The sequence below is a fragment of the Chiloscyllium punctatum genome, chromosome 9 (genome assembly GCF_047496795.1).
Source record: "Chiloscyllium punctatum isolate Juve2018m chromosome 9, sChiPun1.3, whole genome shotgun sequence".
Classification (NCBI taxonomy): Eukaryota; Metazoa; Chordata; class Chondrichthyes; order Orectolobiformes; family Hemiscylliidae; genus Chiloscyllium; species Chiloscyllium punctatum.
The window spans coordinates 121,338,115-121,352,504 of record NC_092747.1 but is presented as its reverse complement, the minus strand read 5'-3'; the positions used below and the strand labels follow the sequence as shown (position 1 = coordinate 121,352,504).

Below are 14,390 nucleotides of genomic sequence, written 5' to 3'. Positions count from 1 at the left end.
CCCGAGTAAAGCAATTGTCTGCTCATTTCAGTGTTTAAAGTGATTGCTGTGCTATTTAGTCTGTAGAGGTGCACTCCTCAGTAATGTGTAGGTAGGTGTGTGTGTGTGTGTGAGATCATGGCTTTGCATTGTGACTCCAGTGAGGGATGTTGGCTGTACAGGGTTCCTGGTTTGTCCTAAGACTACTTAGCAAGGACTACTTTCATCATGGTCAAAGCCTGCCAATCAGTGAATGCTTCGGGTTTCTCCCTTAATTGACCTAGAGAATATTTGCAGTGGACTTTGCTCCATACAGGGTGTACAGAGATGGAAGACAGGCAGTAGACAAATTGAACATATCATTATACGACTATCAGAAATAGGAATAGTAAGTCATTCGGCCCCTCAAACCTGCTCTGGTTCATGGCTGATCTGACATTCATGTTCACTTTACTGCCCTATCCCCATAACCCTCGATCAAGAATCTATCGCAGCCTTAAATATACACAAAGATTCTGCCCCCACAACTCTCTGTGGCAATGCGTTCCAAAGACTCTCAACCCTCTGACTCAGCGTCCAGGAAACCAGTTCAAGGAAAGAACAATGTATGATGGGTAATCACTTGGCTTCCCTCTCTCTGCCTTTGTGAACAAGGGTATAACCTTTGCAACTCTCTGTTCCTTGCACTATTCACATATCAAAGCATGCTTGAATGATTTGGACCAAAGTCCACATTAGGTCCAAACTTATCCCCTTCAGAAACCTACGATCCATTTAATCTGGACTGGATGACTTTCATATTTCAAATGCTGCTACAACTACAAATTTTACAAAACAAAAATATCACGTCCAATTGTTTGGCTTCGTTCTACATGACTGAAGAAGCATTCACGGACAAAGCACAAACAACTTCACCTTAACCTCAATAAGATTTACTTTTAGTATCTTAATCAGTCCAGTCAGTTCTTTTGACTATCCTTTTAACCTTTATTATATCAAGATTTTTCTAATTAGTGATTCTAATTTTCTTCTCATACTTTCTCTTTGCTCATTTCCTTTCTGAGTTCTCCTTTGCACTGTGAAGTTAGTTTTATTTCGTAGCTTCTTATTAACCTGATGTCGATCACGAGCTTTCTGTTCCTGTTTCGTTTAAATATCTACTTCTTCAGCTCTGCAATTGGGTGCTTGGTTTGGAGACCTTTCCTTTCTCTCCAGGAACTGAGATTTATGGGAAGGTGGAGGACAAGAAGCCGGTTAGCTGAGCATGAAACTAGTCACATCTGCAAGTGACAAAGACATGGATGAAGTGCAAACAGCAGATGGGCTCGGGAAGGTGAGGGGGTTACAGGGCGAGGTTATAGACTATCGACACATCTTCATGATGGAGAAGTACGAGGGGTAAGAAACTTAGCTCAAGGTGAAATTCTTGGCAACTCAGGTAACTTAATCCAAGCTAGGCAGCGGCTCGGAAGGGGATGGAATCAGGAGGGAGGGAGTGTGGGGTTAAGTGAGCAGTTCAATGGGAAGTGAAGGTAACATTGGTCTTCTTCTCCATGTTTAAGTGCAGGTAACAGCCATTGGATGCCAGGCAGACAGCAGGGTCAACAGCATAGAGGAAGAATAGCTGGAAGATGCCAAGGTTATTAGGGATGTTGGCACCATGTCTTCATCTGCCACAGATGAGGAATGAAGCGAATTAACAATTGACCCAGGAGGCATTCCAGGCAGGGGTTCTCGTCCCCTCGGTCTGAAAGGGTCTGCCAGAAATAACCAATTAAATGTCAGAAAAAAAGTTTGAATTCATAACAACTTTCTACCTAGAAGATAAGCATAAGTGTCGCAGGGTTAATTTGTCTACTTAGGTGTAGTTGCTGTCTAGCTTTACTCACCTTTCTCTCCAACTTTCTCTATTCCCAAGAACCTTAACATATCAGTTTTTCCTCCAAAACCAACCTATTACATTTTAATCACTCTACCATAATTAGCCAGCTGCCTAGATCCTAAGCTTGAGAGTTTCCTCTCAACATCTCTAACTTTCCTTTCTGCCTTCTTCTATAGACACTCTCTTCGAAATCATAACTTTGACCAAACATGGATGTACCTGCATTAATGTCTGAAGTGATACAATCAAGCTTTGTTTGACAATATTCCTATAAAAGCACTTTAAGATGTTCTTCTACATTTATGTTGCTATGTAAGTGCATGCTATTGTTACTGTATTTTAGAATATGACATCCAATGACTTTTACCATCAGCAGAGACCTTACTGGGATTGTCCCCTTTTCACCAATAATTCCAGTTTGTAAACTATAGTTAAATATATGCTATTGACTATCCAACTAGGAGAAAACAATTCATATACAGGGACAATACAGTCTCAGCTGGACCAGAAACAAATAATGAGAAACAATGAAGTGACATATATTAAGGCACAGAACTTTCCAGGATTTCTGGTATAATCGAAGTAAAAGTAAATAAATGCCTACGTGACATTTCTTGTGAAATCAAGTTAGCTTTGTCAAACAATCATACTACCAAAGCAATGAAGACAAAAGTAATCCACGACTGTCTGGAGTAATCAATCCTCACTTATTTACTTTGTTTAAAAAAAATGTGTTTGATTGAGGTAGTTAACAGAAACCCCACTTACAGCTGGTACTTCCTACAAATCTACAAGATAACTCACAGATGTTTGAACCATAAGTTGCTTACAGTCAAAACAACAACAGCAAATTAGAAACCCACATTAGGCTTATCAACAAGGTGCAAACATGTACTTCTTCCTGCCCCCCCAACCCCAACTGAATGATCATAGGAGAACTGAGTTGCTTTCATGGCAAACTTTAGTGCAGCTACCATTTTGCTGCAGCTCGATTCAAAGCTCAACCCTCAAAATAATTTTATTGTGAATTTCTTGCTTGTACTGAGCTTAAGAATCAAGAGACGCTTCTTACTCTGCTGGGTTCTAAGAATACAAGGTGACAGAAAGTTCCATTTCAAAGCAACAAGTGAGAGTTTTGGGTCATTGATCAGTGTTCAAAACCTCTTTGTTGAAGAGTATTATGATGAGGTGAGATGGGGTCCATTAGCTATCGTCAGTTCAACCTCCTACATTTATTAGAACAAAGGTTCAAGTTATTTTTGCATGAGGAAAAACCTCTCTCCAAATTAAATAGTTTAAATAAAAAGTTAACTATTTCCACTATGAGCAATAAGGAGTCAATTATCAATAATTCCTGAGTCAAAAAATGACAATTTATTGCTATACATTTGAGAAAAAATAAACAGAAAGTGTCTAGCATGTAACTTTCAAACAGTAACTTGAACCTTACACCACATACACAAAGTTCACAGTTAAAGGGGAGTGGGTGACCAAAATAATTTAGATATTTTTTGATGTGGACTTTTTTTTTTGAGACACAAGGTTTTAACTTGAGCCTGAAGTTGTTCATCACCGGTTTCTTGGATGGTCTCAGTTGTAGAAACGTTGCAGTTATTGAAATTTTCAGTCCCTTGATAACTTTTCTCTCTAGCTGTTTCCACAGGAACCAGGTGTTAACTTTTTTTAAAAAACAGAGTAACAATTGGAGACAGCAGTTTCTCTTCAAATATCTGCCTGAAATCCTCATGGAAGGTCCACTGAAATGCACCTCCCAGGGTACTTTTCCATGAGGATTTTTAGTTGGTGGTAGCAATCTTGTTACTAATACTCTGCATTTGTTAATATCCTTTTGAGATCACGATAGGTTTCAACGGGTGGAATCCTGGTTGTTGAACCACAAGGGTGACAATCCAGTTTTACAGAGTTTTGACAGTCAGAGTTTCAATGTTAACTGAAAATAACAAACGCTGGAGATCACAGTGGGTCAGGCAGCATCCACAGAGAGACAGCAAGCTAATGTTTTGAGTCTAGATGACTCTCCATTAGAGCCGAGGTAAGTCGGCGTTGTGGCCGGTTGCTGAGAAAGGAAACATGAGTGTGGAAGCCAGTTTTGGCAAACACCTTGTTGTACACCAGCAGTGAAATGGAAAGCAACAAAGACGCACACAGTGAAAGAGACAACCAGAATTGCTGTCAGAGGTAAGAGCAAAATATCTTCAGGATAGGCATTCCTCCAAGAGACATGGCAGTCGATTAAATCCAAAGTAGGAAAAGATTACTGCAGATGCTGGAATTTGTATTGAAAACAACAAATGCTGGAGATGACAACAGGTCAGACAGAACCCACAGAGAGAGAGCAAGCTAATGTTTCAACACGAGAGGTGAAAACAATGACTGCAGATGCTGGAAACCAGATTCTGGATTAGTGGTGCTGGAAGAGCACAGCAGTTCAGGCAGCATCCAAGGAGCTTCGAAATCGACGTTTCGGGCAAAAGCCCTTCATCAGGAATAAAGGCAGTGAGCCTGAAGCGTGGAGAGATAAGCTAGAGGAGGGTGGGGGTGGGGAGAAAGTAGCATAGAGTACAATGAGTGAGTGGGGGAGGGGATGAAGGTGATAGGTCAGGGAGGAGAGGGTGGAGTGGATAGGTGGAAAAGGAGGTAGGCAGGTAGGACAAGTCCGGACAAGTCATGAGGACAGTGCTGAGCTGGAATTTTAGAACTAGGGTGAGGTGGGGGAAGGGGAAATGAGGAAACTGTTGAAGTCCACATTGATGCCCTGGGGTTGAAGTGTTCCAAGGCGGAAGATGAGGCGTTCTTCCTCCAGGCGCCAGAAAATGTTTCAACACTAGATGACTCTTCAAAGCTGAGTTGCAATGTTAACCTCTGATTTGGACAGGATGGTAGTGGCAGGGTTGAAATCGCCTCATTATACAACAAATTTAAGGTTTAAGTCTATATTGCAGCAATCCCTATAGTTAAGAGGTCTTGTCCTATGTAGAACAGTTGAAGGTCTCATGAGCTATATATTCCAGATGATGAACGTTAATGTCCAGATAATTAGACGGGCTTTTCTGGATGTGGTAGTTGGACCCTGCTATCAGACATAGATTTCTACATTCCTGAGAGTTTGGCTACTTTCAGGTCCAATGAGTTCAATTACTGTCTTAATGTTTTCTAGCTCATTTTTACCAGTTTTTCTCTCAACCCCAAAGTCCCAGAGAAAGGATTTACAGATTCCGATCACAGCCGAATGGAATGGTGCAAGAGACTGAAATGGACAAATGGCTCCTACTCCTAAACTCAATGTTCCAATGTAACTTAGAATAAGGACTTGGATGGGATGGGTTCAATAACTGAACTAGGGAACAGAATGAATCACTACTTTAATTTGATTAATCTGATGAACACGCCACTGGATGACAGAAATGATGTGCACTTATATAACACCTTTAATATCGAAACAGAAATGTGACAAGATAGTACAGGGAGATGCAACAGTTGCGGCGGGGGGTGGGGGGTGCAGAAAGTGAGATTGAGCCAAACTTTGACGGATACAGCAAATTTTGTTTTAAATGGCACTTTATCAACCTGCACTCTTAATAAACTGGCAAAAATTCTATACTGCTGATACCATGCTGTCTGAGTATTTATGCTCAAAATAAAGTGTATACCCCCTGCATTAGATTTCTGCTACTGACTGTGTGTTTTTACATTGTGATGTGATGTTGTTGCACTGACATTTTGAGGGATGTTGACATCTCAAAGCTTCGCTTGGTCAGGGTTTCCCTGTAGTAATGCGTACCTCCTGCTTATCAAGTACGTTTGATGAAGTAGTGCTGTCCTGGCTGTATAAGGTGCTGATTAATATAAAGCTTGCTGCATTAGCAAGGGTCAATATGGCAGATTTTGAAAGAAGTCAGTGGAGACGTTCCACCTGGGAAATAAAAACACTCATCGAGCGTCGTTCATCCCGATCTTAAAGAGGATTTTCAGATCTACAAAACTTAGAGAAAATATTGAAGGTCACTGATCCATCTACAGGTCATTAAATCCAGAGAAATAGACAAAAGCAAATAAACTCCAGTGTAAATTTTCTTGAACAGCTGCAATTGGATCATTAAGTATACCAAATGCGGAGCATCACTCCCCACATTGACCACAGGCATAGTTTACTGCTTTAGCAATCAATTATGAGTTGATAAAGCCAAATGTTGGCACAAGTTAAAAATTCTTTCACTACTTAATTGATTTATCTTCATTCACTTGAATGGACTGTACGACAATAAGAATCTCGACACCTCCTACTTTTACAAGTGGTTTCAAACTTCTTCCTTTATTATTCATGATACACTCACATCTCTCTCTAAACAAATCAGCGAGAGGATTTATTGCAATGCTGGTTTATGCAATGTTGTACTGTCCCTCACAACCGGGGTAAGCACGTTGCAATCTTCCCAAACAAGGATAATCGGCCATTGCTGACCCAGTGACAATGTGCATTTAAAAAACAGACAAGAACAGGAATAGTTCCATTTGGCCCCTCGAACTGCCTGATCTTTCAAAATGATCGTGGCTGATCATCAAGCTCAAAACCTTAATCTTGCCCTCCCCCAAACCAATATGCCTTGATCTCCTTGGCCACAAGAACTATATTTACCCCATTCTTAAAAACACATTTATATTTTAGCCTCAACCACTCTGAAGCAGTGAATTCCACAGGCTCACTACTCTCTGGGTGAAGTCATTTCTCCTCATTTCAGTCCTAAAAGGTGTACCTCTTAAACTAAAACCAGAGTTCTCGACTGCCCTGCCATCAAGAACATCCTTGCTGCATCTACTTCGTTCAGTCCTTTCAGAATTTTATAGGTTTCTAAGAGAAACCCAACACCCCCCTTCATTATTCTAAACTCCAGCAAACACAACTGACTCAATCTCTTATCCCAGAAAGCAATTTGGTAAAACTTCTTGCACTCCCTGTACAGAAAGAACATCCTTCCTCAGATAAGGAGACCAAAACTGCCCTCCATATTCCAGGTGCAGCCTTACCAGTGTCCAGTATAATTGGAGCAAGACATCTTTACTAGCTTTTTATCACAAGGCATAGGTATGTAGAGAGTTAAATGGATATTAAGTTATGAGGCAAAGATGGGTTGAAGGAAACCTTAGTTAGAAATAATGCTAAATAATTAACCGTACAGCAACACATTAAAGTCTTCAGTTGCCAAAGTTTTTGAAATTGGTTTATAAAGTTAAGGGGAGTCAGTCAAAACCCAAAAGTATTTTTTCTCCCACAATCTATCACAGTTCTTTTTGGATAATGTTAGAAAATGCTAGAAATACATAGATTAGGCATCCATTTATACAGAGAGAAATAGAGAGTTAACGTTTCAACTCTTCATGCTCTTAGTTAAAATAGCTTTTAAGGCAGACAGAGCAAAGGGGACAGGGAATAAAAATAATAAAGGTACAGGAATAATAGTGTGTAGGATAAAGTTTAACAATGTTATATATAACATTGTTAATGTTATAAAAAGGTGTCCCAAAAACATCAAATGACAAAATGACCCAAAGAGCATTATGAAACAAAATATCAGACCAAGCCATGTTAGCAGATATTAGGGATTATCAGAAGCTTGGTCAATGAGGGACATTTTAAACAGCATTCTAAAGGAGAGTAATGGAGAGGTTATAGAGAAAGAATTCCAGAAATTGTGAATGCACAAGACCCCAGAATTTGAAGAGCACAGGTCTCTCAGAGAGTTGTGGTGCTGGAAGGAAACGGTGAAGCCATACAGGGATTTGAAAAAGAGGATGAGGATTCTAAAACCAAGCCCTTGCTTGACTCGGGGGTCCATGAACGTCAGTGAACATATAGTGACGAATGAAACTTGTTGAAAGATAGAGACAGAAGTTTGGATGACCTCCTCAGGTTTATGGAGGGTGAAATGCAGGAGATAAGCCAGGAGTGCATTGGTTGTAGAGGCAGCCAAGGCATGGATGAGGGATACAGAACAAAATATAGCAATGTCACAGAGGTGGAAATTGTAATGGCATGAATGTGTGGTCAGAAGCCGAGGTCAGTGTCAAATATCACACCCAAGACTGGAAACAGTCTGTTTAGGCTCAGATTGTTGTCAGGTAAGGAATATAATCAGAAGCTTGAAAATGGAGGGATAAAAACAATGGCTTTGGACTTCCCAAAAGTTAATTAAGAAAGTTTCTGCTCACTGTCAGTCCTCAACAGTCGAGGAGTCGAGAGGTGGTGGTAAGGTCGAGCTAGGAGTTGTCAGCATATCTATGAAAACTGAGCCTCTTTTTGGATAATGTCACCATGGGGTAAAATGTAGGTGAGAAATAGGAGGGGCTAAGACCAGACCATTGGGTAACGCTCAGGGGTAATGGTGCAGCAGCAAGAGGAGATGACAATGCAAGTGATACACTATCTAGGATTACGTAAAAACGGAACCAGCTAGACAGCTGGAATGTCAGCAGAAAAGCAGAGGTCCTGTGGTCAACAGGCATAGACAAGTCAAGAAATGTCAGGTATGACAGTATGCCTTTGTCACAGTCACCTTACATCTTATTTGTTATTATGATTACAGCTATTTTCATTTTTGGTCATTTTGAAAATGGGACTGAAAAGGTGATTTTTTTTTTGTTCCCCAGCTCACCCAAATGACTTCAAGTCTTTAACGGATGGCAGCAGGGACCACAGTCACATACTGGCCTCTCAAACACAGAACGAGCAGTAGATTTGTTAGACAACTGGACAGATTTCATACCCATACCGACTTGAATCAGGTCCTTACAGACTAAAACCTGTTTCTTAAAACAATGAAGAGGGACAGGTCTGAATCCAGTGTTCTACTGGGAGGGGAGTAGTCTTTAGACATCGCTGTAGTCTTGTAACTCTGTTACCATGGTACACTGTCAATGGTCCAAGAGTAGGCAGAAGAGTGGAAATAGTTTAGAAGTATACTAGATGGCTATACAGGTAGTTCTCCTATAATGTGGTAACTGTGTTCCTGACCAACACCATGTTATAGAAAATCACAATATAAATAACGTGGCCCAAGGGAAAAACAGGGTTAAGGCAAACCACCAAATACATCAGTAAACATCAAAACAACTATAGCAATTAGCCTAACACAAACGATAGCACAGACTATTATCAGCATATATATCAGTAAACATCAAAACAACTACAGTAATTAGCCTATACAAATGATAACACCGACTAAGTAAATCTTTAAATCATAGTGTAATAACACAGTAAATTTAACGATGTAACAATACAATCACTGACCACAGCACTGAACCTTTCACCAAGCTCTTCACCAGAAAGCGTGTGAACTGATTGACCATGTGATCCCAACACAGAATTCCAGCCCTCCCCAAGATTCTTCCCCCAGTTTGAAGTAAAGTTCCTTCTAAATGTAAACACCAATCCCCTGTTTCAGGCTCAGATCCAAGACTTGCTGAGCTGATTGCATTCCTGCTTTAGTTGAACACACTGAATTTGCATTTTACAGACAGAGGATCCTGAGGCTGGGTTTTGTTGTTCAGGTAAGTGCTGGAGATGGAATCGCGTAACAGCAAACAGGAGTTCACTTATATATGTCTGCAATTCACTAATTGCGTTACAGCCAAATCACATTTAATAAATGTGCTTTATAGGAAAACGATCTGTAATTTGAGGACTGTTTGCATCCAGTTGGCTTATTTGGGTAAATCTAAGAATAAATGATTTCAATGATAAATCTATGAATAAAATCAACTTTATGATGGGCAGGAAGGGTTCATTTTAATAATGAATAACAATAAATGGTTTCCCCAATACATTCTACACACTGTCACCTACCCTACCCCACTTTGATGGTTTGCCTGGATAAAGTTTCTTTCTAAACAAACAAACAAACAAACAAACAAAGATCACAGTGAAGAGTCAATAAAAATGATTGGAGATCTTATCCTTTAGAAAACAGCACCACAGCTGTTGTTGTATTTTTGAGACTCCGAATTGTAGAGAGGCTGCCCGAGTCATTTGGGTATTCAAGCTCATTAATGGCTAAAACCTTGAGCACAGTGGCAAAAATCAATGCTGTTCGTTATCTCAAGACAGCAGAAATATAAAAGAGGAGGAAGTCTTGGTCAGGCCTCATCTGGACTGTTGCATTTAGCTCTAAGCATGGCACCTCAAGATGTCTCTCTCATCTTTGAAGCCTATTAGCTAGAATTATACCAGGACTTAATTAATAAATGGGAACAATACATAAAATTGCTTTGCTTTCCCTTGAGTTTAGAAGTTGATGGGTGACCAAATGTGTTATTATGATTCGATACAGTAGACACAATAGACACTCTGTCTCTTCTTGGTCTTGAATTTACCGTCAATGTCAAAATTAGCCTTAAGGCCATTCCAAAAAAATGGCAATACATTTTGACATTGAGGGAGAGAATTTTGACAACCCTCTAACTGCTGTTGAAGCTCATACACTGGAGTTATTACAAGAATGAGGTTGCAACATTTGTGTTAAGTAGAGTTTCACGTCTCAACGTTGGGGAAAGGGTTAAATGGAGATGATACAAGAAAGAAAGAAACAGCAGAGGAAGGCCATATGCGCTCCTTGAAACTACTCCACCACTCAACAAGATCATGGCTGAACCTTTACGTCAACTCCACTTTTCTACCAGATCACCATTTCCCCCGGTTCCTTCCAATCCTTTAACCTCTTGCACATGCTCAACTATTGAGGATCCACAGCTCTTGGTGATCAAAAATTCCTAAGATTCTTTCTCTCCAACTGTGCCCTAATGACCGACTCCTTATTTTCAGACTAAGACCCTAGTTCTAGTTTCGCCAGTCAAGCAAAACCAGGTCTCTGCTCTGTTAAATCCCCTCAACTGTTTTTATTTTAATGGGAGCACCTCTCATCATTCTCAACTTCATAATAAAGACCCAATTTACTCAACATCTCATCCAGAAACCATTCCAGAAACCTTCAATCCACTGCCTCCACTGCCTCAAGTGAAGCCCAAGACACAATCGACACAGCTCACTGACCTTTGTTGTCGAAAGTTAATACATTTCTTCAAAACCAATAATAACATTTTCCTCAACGAATATTAGACTAGCTGGCTTGGTGTTTTCTTACCTTCTCCTTTTAAGTGTTACATTCAGTACCTGCTCATTCATGAAGTATACTTCAGTATCTAGCAATTTTTGAAGAGCACAATCAGTGTGTGCATTATCTCTGCAGCATATTCTCTGATGTGGATCTTCAATACCAAGAGAATTTCTTTTTAGACTTTTTCACTTCATCGATTGCTCCAGTTTTTTTAATTGAAAGGGTTCAGAAAAGATTTACAAGGATGTTGCCAGCATTGGAGGATTTGAGCTACAGGGAGAGGCTGTTTTCCCTGGAGCGTCAGAGGCCGAGGCGTGACCTTATAGAGGTTTACAAAATTATGAGGGGCATGGATAGGATAAATAGACAACATCTTTTCCCTTGGGTGGGGGTCCAGAACTAGAGGGCATAGGTTTAGGGTGAGAGGAGAAAGATATAAAAGGGACCTAAGGGGCAACTTTTCCACACAGACAGTTGTATGTGTATGGAATGAGCTGCCAGAGGAAGTGGTGGGAGGCTGGTACAATGGCAACATTTAAAAGGCATTTGGATGGATAGATGAATAGGAAAGGTTTGGAGGGATATGGGCCGGGTGCTGGCAGATGGGACTAGATTGGGTTGGGATATCTGGTTGGCATGGAAGGTTTGGACCGAAGGGTCTGTTTCCATGCTGTACATCTCGATGAATATATTAAGTACAGCACATTTCTCTCATTAGACCCATGGCTCTTCTCTATTGTTGGGTTATTTTTTTCCCTCTGATCTATCGTTGAAAGACAGATTCAACATTTCACACTTGTGCCATACACTTACTGCCTATCAGAATTTGCCTCAACATTTGGGATAATATTTACTTTCACTGCTTTTAGATTCACAGCACAGAAACAGACCCTTCAGTCCAAACAGTCCAATAACCATAATCCCAAACTAAAGTAGTCCCACCTGGCTGCACATGCCCATATCCCTCCAAACATTTCTTATTCAAGTACTTGCCGAAATGTCTTTTAAACGTTGCAACTGTACCTGCACGCACCACTTCCTCTGGAAGTTGGATAAGGATTCTGGGTAATCTAAGATGGAGGACAGGAAAAAATTCTGGCTGTAACAGCTACTCCTTTGAGGTGTTGGAAGTGATTTCCTCGAATTCCAGGAGCAGCAATTATTGTTTTAAATGCTGTTGCATTGTTTTGAAACTTTGGAAAAAAAAAGTCAAAACAACAGCAGTTTTAAAAGGGAGAAGAACAGACAAAGGAAACACATGGTGAGGTCAGTGCAGGAGAGAGAGAGAAAGAAAGAAAGAAACTGACACAGCAGGGAACCTGCACAGTTACTGCCTTTGCTGTTTGAATTCATGTATCGCTGGACATTGTTAATTTTCCCGGACGCATTCCAAACAGTGAAATTCACACTGATCTTGGAGGAACTGTTTGGACGTAGTTCACAGCACAGAAGCAGATAAGTGTATTGTTTTTAAGTGAGACCTATAGAACGTCTGCAGTAGTGAGTAGAGTGGGTTCTTTTTTGATTATATGCTTTTTGAAATATGTCTCTTGATTAAACTTAAAATATAAGCCATAACAATTAATTTAACCTGGGGCAGTGTTCTGTAGTGGAATAAGATGGTGTTATTTTCTGGGTCTGTAGATTGTGAAGGAGCAAAAATGATCTTTAGTAGAGTGATATGAGCTTCTTGTCAGATGTGGGAGTTTAAAAAGAGTTGAAGGGTTACTGCGGATTATAGCTGCAATAAATACTGTTGGTTGCGAATCTTATCACATCGAATGGATCGGTTGGAGAGACAGAAGCAATGAGGAATTTGCAACAGCAACTGTATGTGATGTGTGGCAGTTATAGGAAGGGGGGAAAAGTCTCAGATACAGTCACATAGATGGGTTAACTCCAGAAAAGGTAAGAAAGGTAGGCAGCTAGTGCAGGAGCCTTCTGTGGCTATCCCCATTTCAAGCAAGTATGCTGTTTTGGAAAATGTAGGGGGTGATGGATTCTCAGAGAAACGTAGCACAAACAACCAAGTTTCTGGTATTGAGACTGGCTCTAATGCAATGAGGGGTATGTCGGATTCCAAGAAATCAATTGCGTTAGGGGATTCTGTAGTCGGAGGTACAGACAGACGTTTCTGTGGCCAGCAGTGAAAAAGCAGAATGGTGTGTTGCTTCCCTGGTGCCAGGATCAAGGATGCCTCAGAAAGGGTGCAGAATGTTCTCACGGGGGAGAGGGGCCAGCAAGAGGTCATTGTCCACATTGGAACTAGCAACACAGGAAGTGAAAAAGTTGAGATTTTGAAGGGTGATTACAGAGAGTTAGGCAGGAATTTAAAAAGGAGGTCCTCGAGAGTAGTAATATCTGGATTACTCCTGGTGCTACAAGCTAGTGAGGGCAGGACTAGGAGGATAGAGCAGATGAATGCATGGCTGAGGAGCTGGTGTATGGGAGAAGGATTCATATTTTTGGACCATTGGAAACTCTTTTGGGATAGAAGTGACCTGTACAAGAAGGACGGATTGCATTTAAATTGGAAAGGGACTAATATAATGGCAGGAAAATTTGCAAGAGCTGCTCGGGAGGATTTAAACTAGTAAGGTGGGGGGGGGGCGGCGCAGAGAGGAATCTGAGACTGGTACATTTGAGAACAGAAACAAGTCAAACAGTCAGGGCAGGCAGGGACAAGGTAGGACAGATAAATTAAACTGCATTTATTTCAATGCAAGGGGCCTAACAGGGAAGGCAGATGAACTCAGGGCATAGTTAGGAACATGGGACTGGGATATCATAGCAGAAACATGGCTCAAGGATGGACAGGACTGGCAGCTTAATGTTCCAGGATACAAATGCTATAGGAAGGATAGAAAGGGAGGCAAGAGAGGAGGGGGAGTGGAGTTTTTGATAAGGGATAGCATCACAGCTGTGCTGAGGGAGGATATTCCTGGATATACATCCAGGGAAATTATTTGGGTGGAATAGAGAAATAAGAAAAGGGATGATCACCTTATTGGGATTGTATTATAACCCCCCCCTAATAGTCAGAGGGAAATTGAGAAACAATCTTGTAAGGAGAGCTCAGCTATCTGTAAGAATAATAGGGTAGTTATGGTCGGCGATTTTAACTTTCTGAACATAGACTGGGACTGCCATAGTGTTAAGGGCTTAGATGGAGAAAAATTTGTTAAGTGCGTACAATAAAATTTTCTGATTCAGTATGTGGATGTACCTACTAGAGAGGGCGCAAAACTTGGCCTGCTCTTGGGACCAAAGGCAGGGCAGGTGACTGAGGTGTCAGTGGGGCAGCACTTTTGGGCCAGCGACCATAATTCTATTAGATTTAAAATAATGATGGAAAAGGATAGACCAGATCTTAAAGTTGAAGTTCTAAATTGGAAAAAGGC

At 40.8% G+C, this 14,390-nt stretch overlaps 1 protein-coding gene across 7 annotated transcripts in view; it reads right to left on the bottom strand.

Annotated features, from left to right (window-relative positions):
• LOC140481647 (ETS-related transcription factor Elf-1-like) overlaps nt 1-14,390 on the bottom strand; it is a 145,597-nt gene that overhangs the window by 36,222 nt on the left and 94,985 nt on the right. The window lies entirely within an intron of this gene.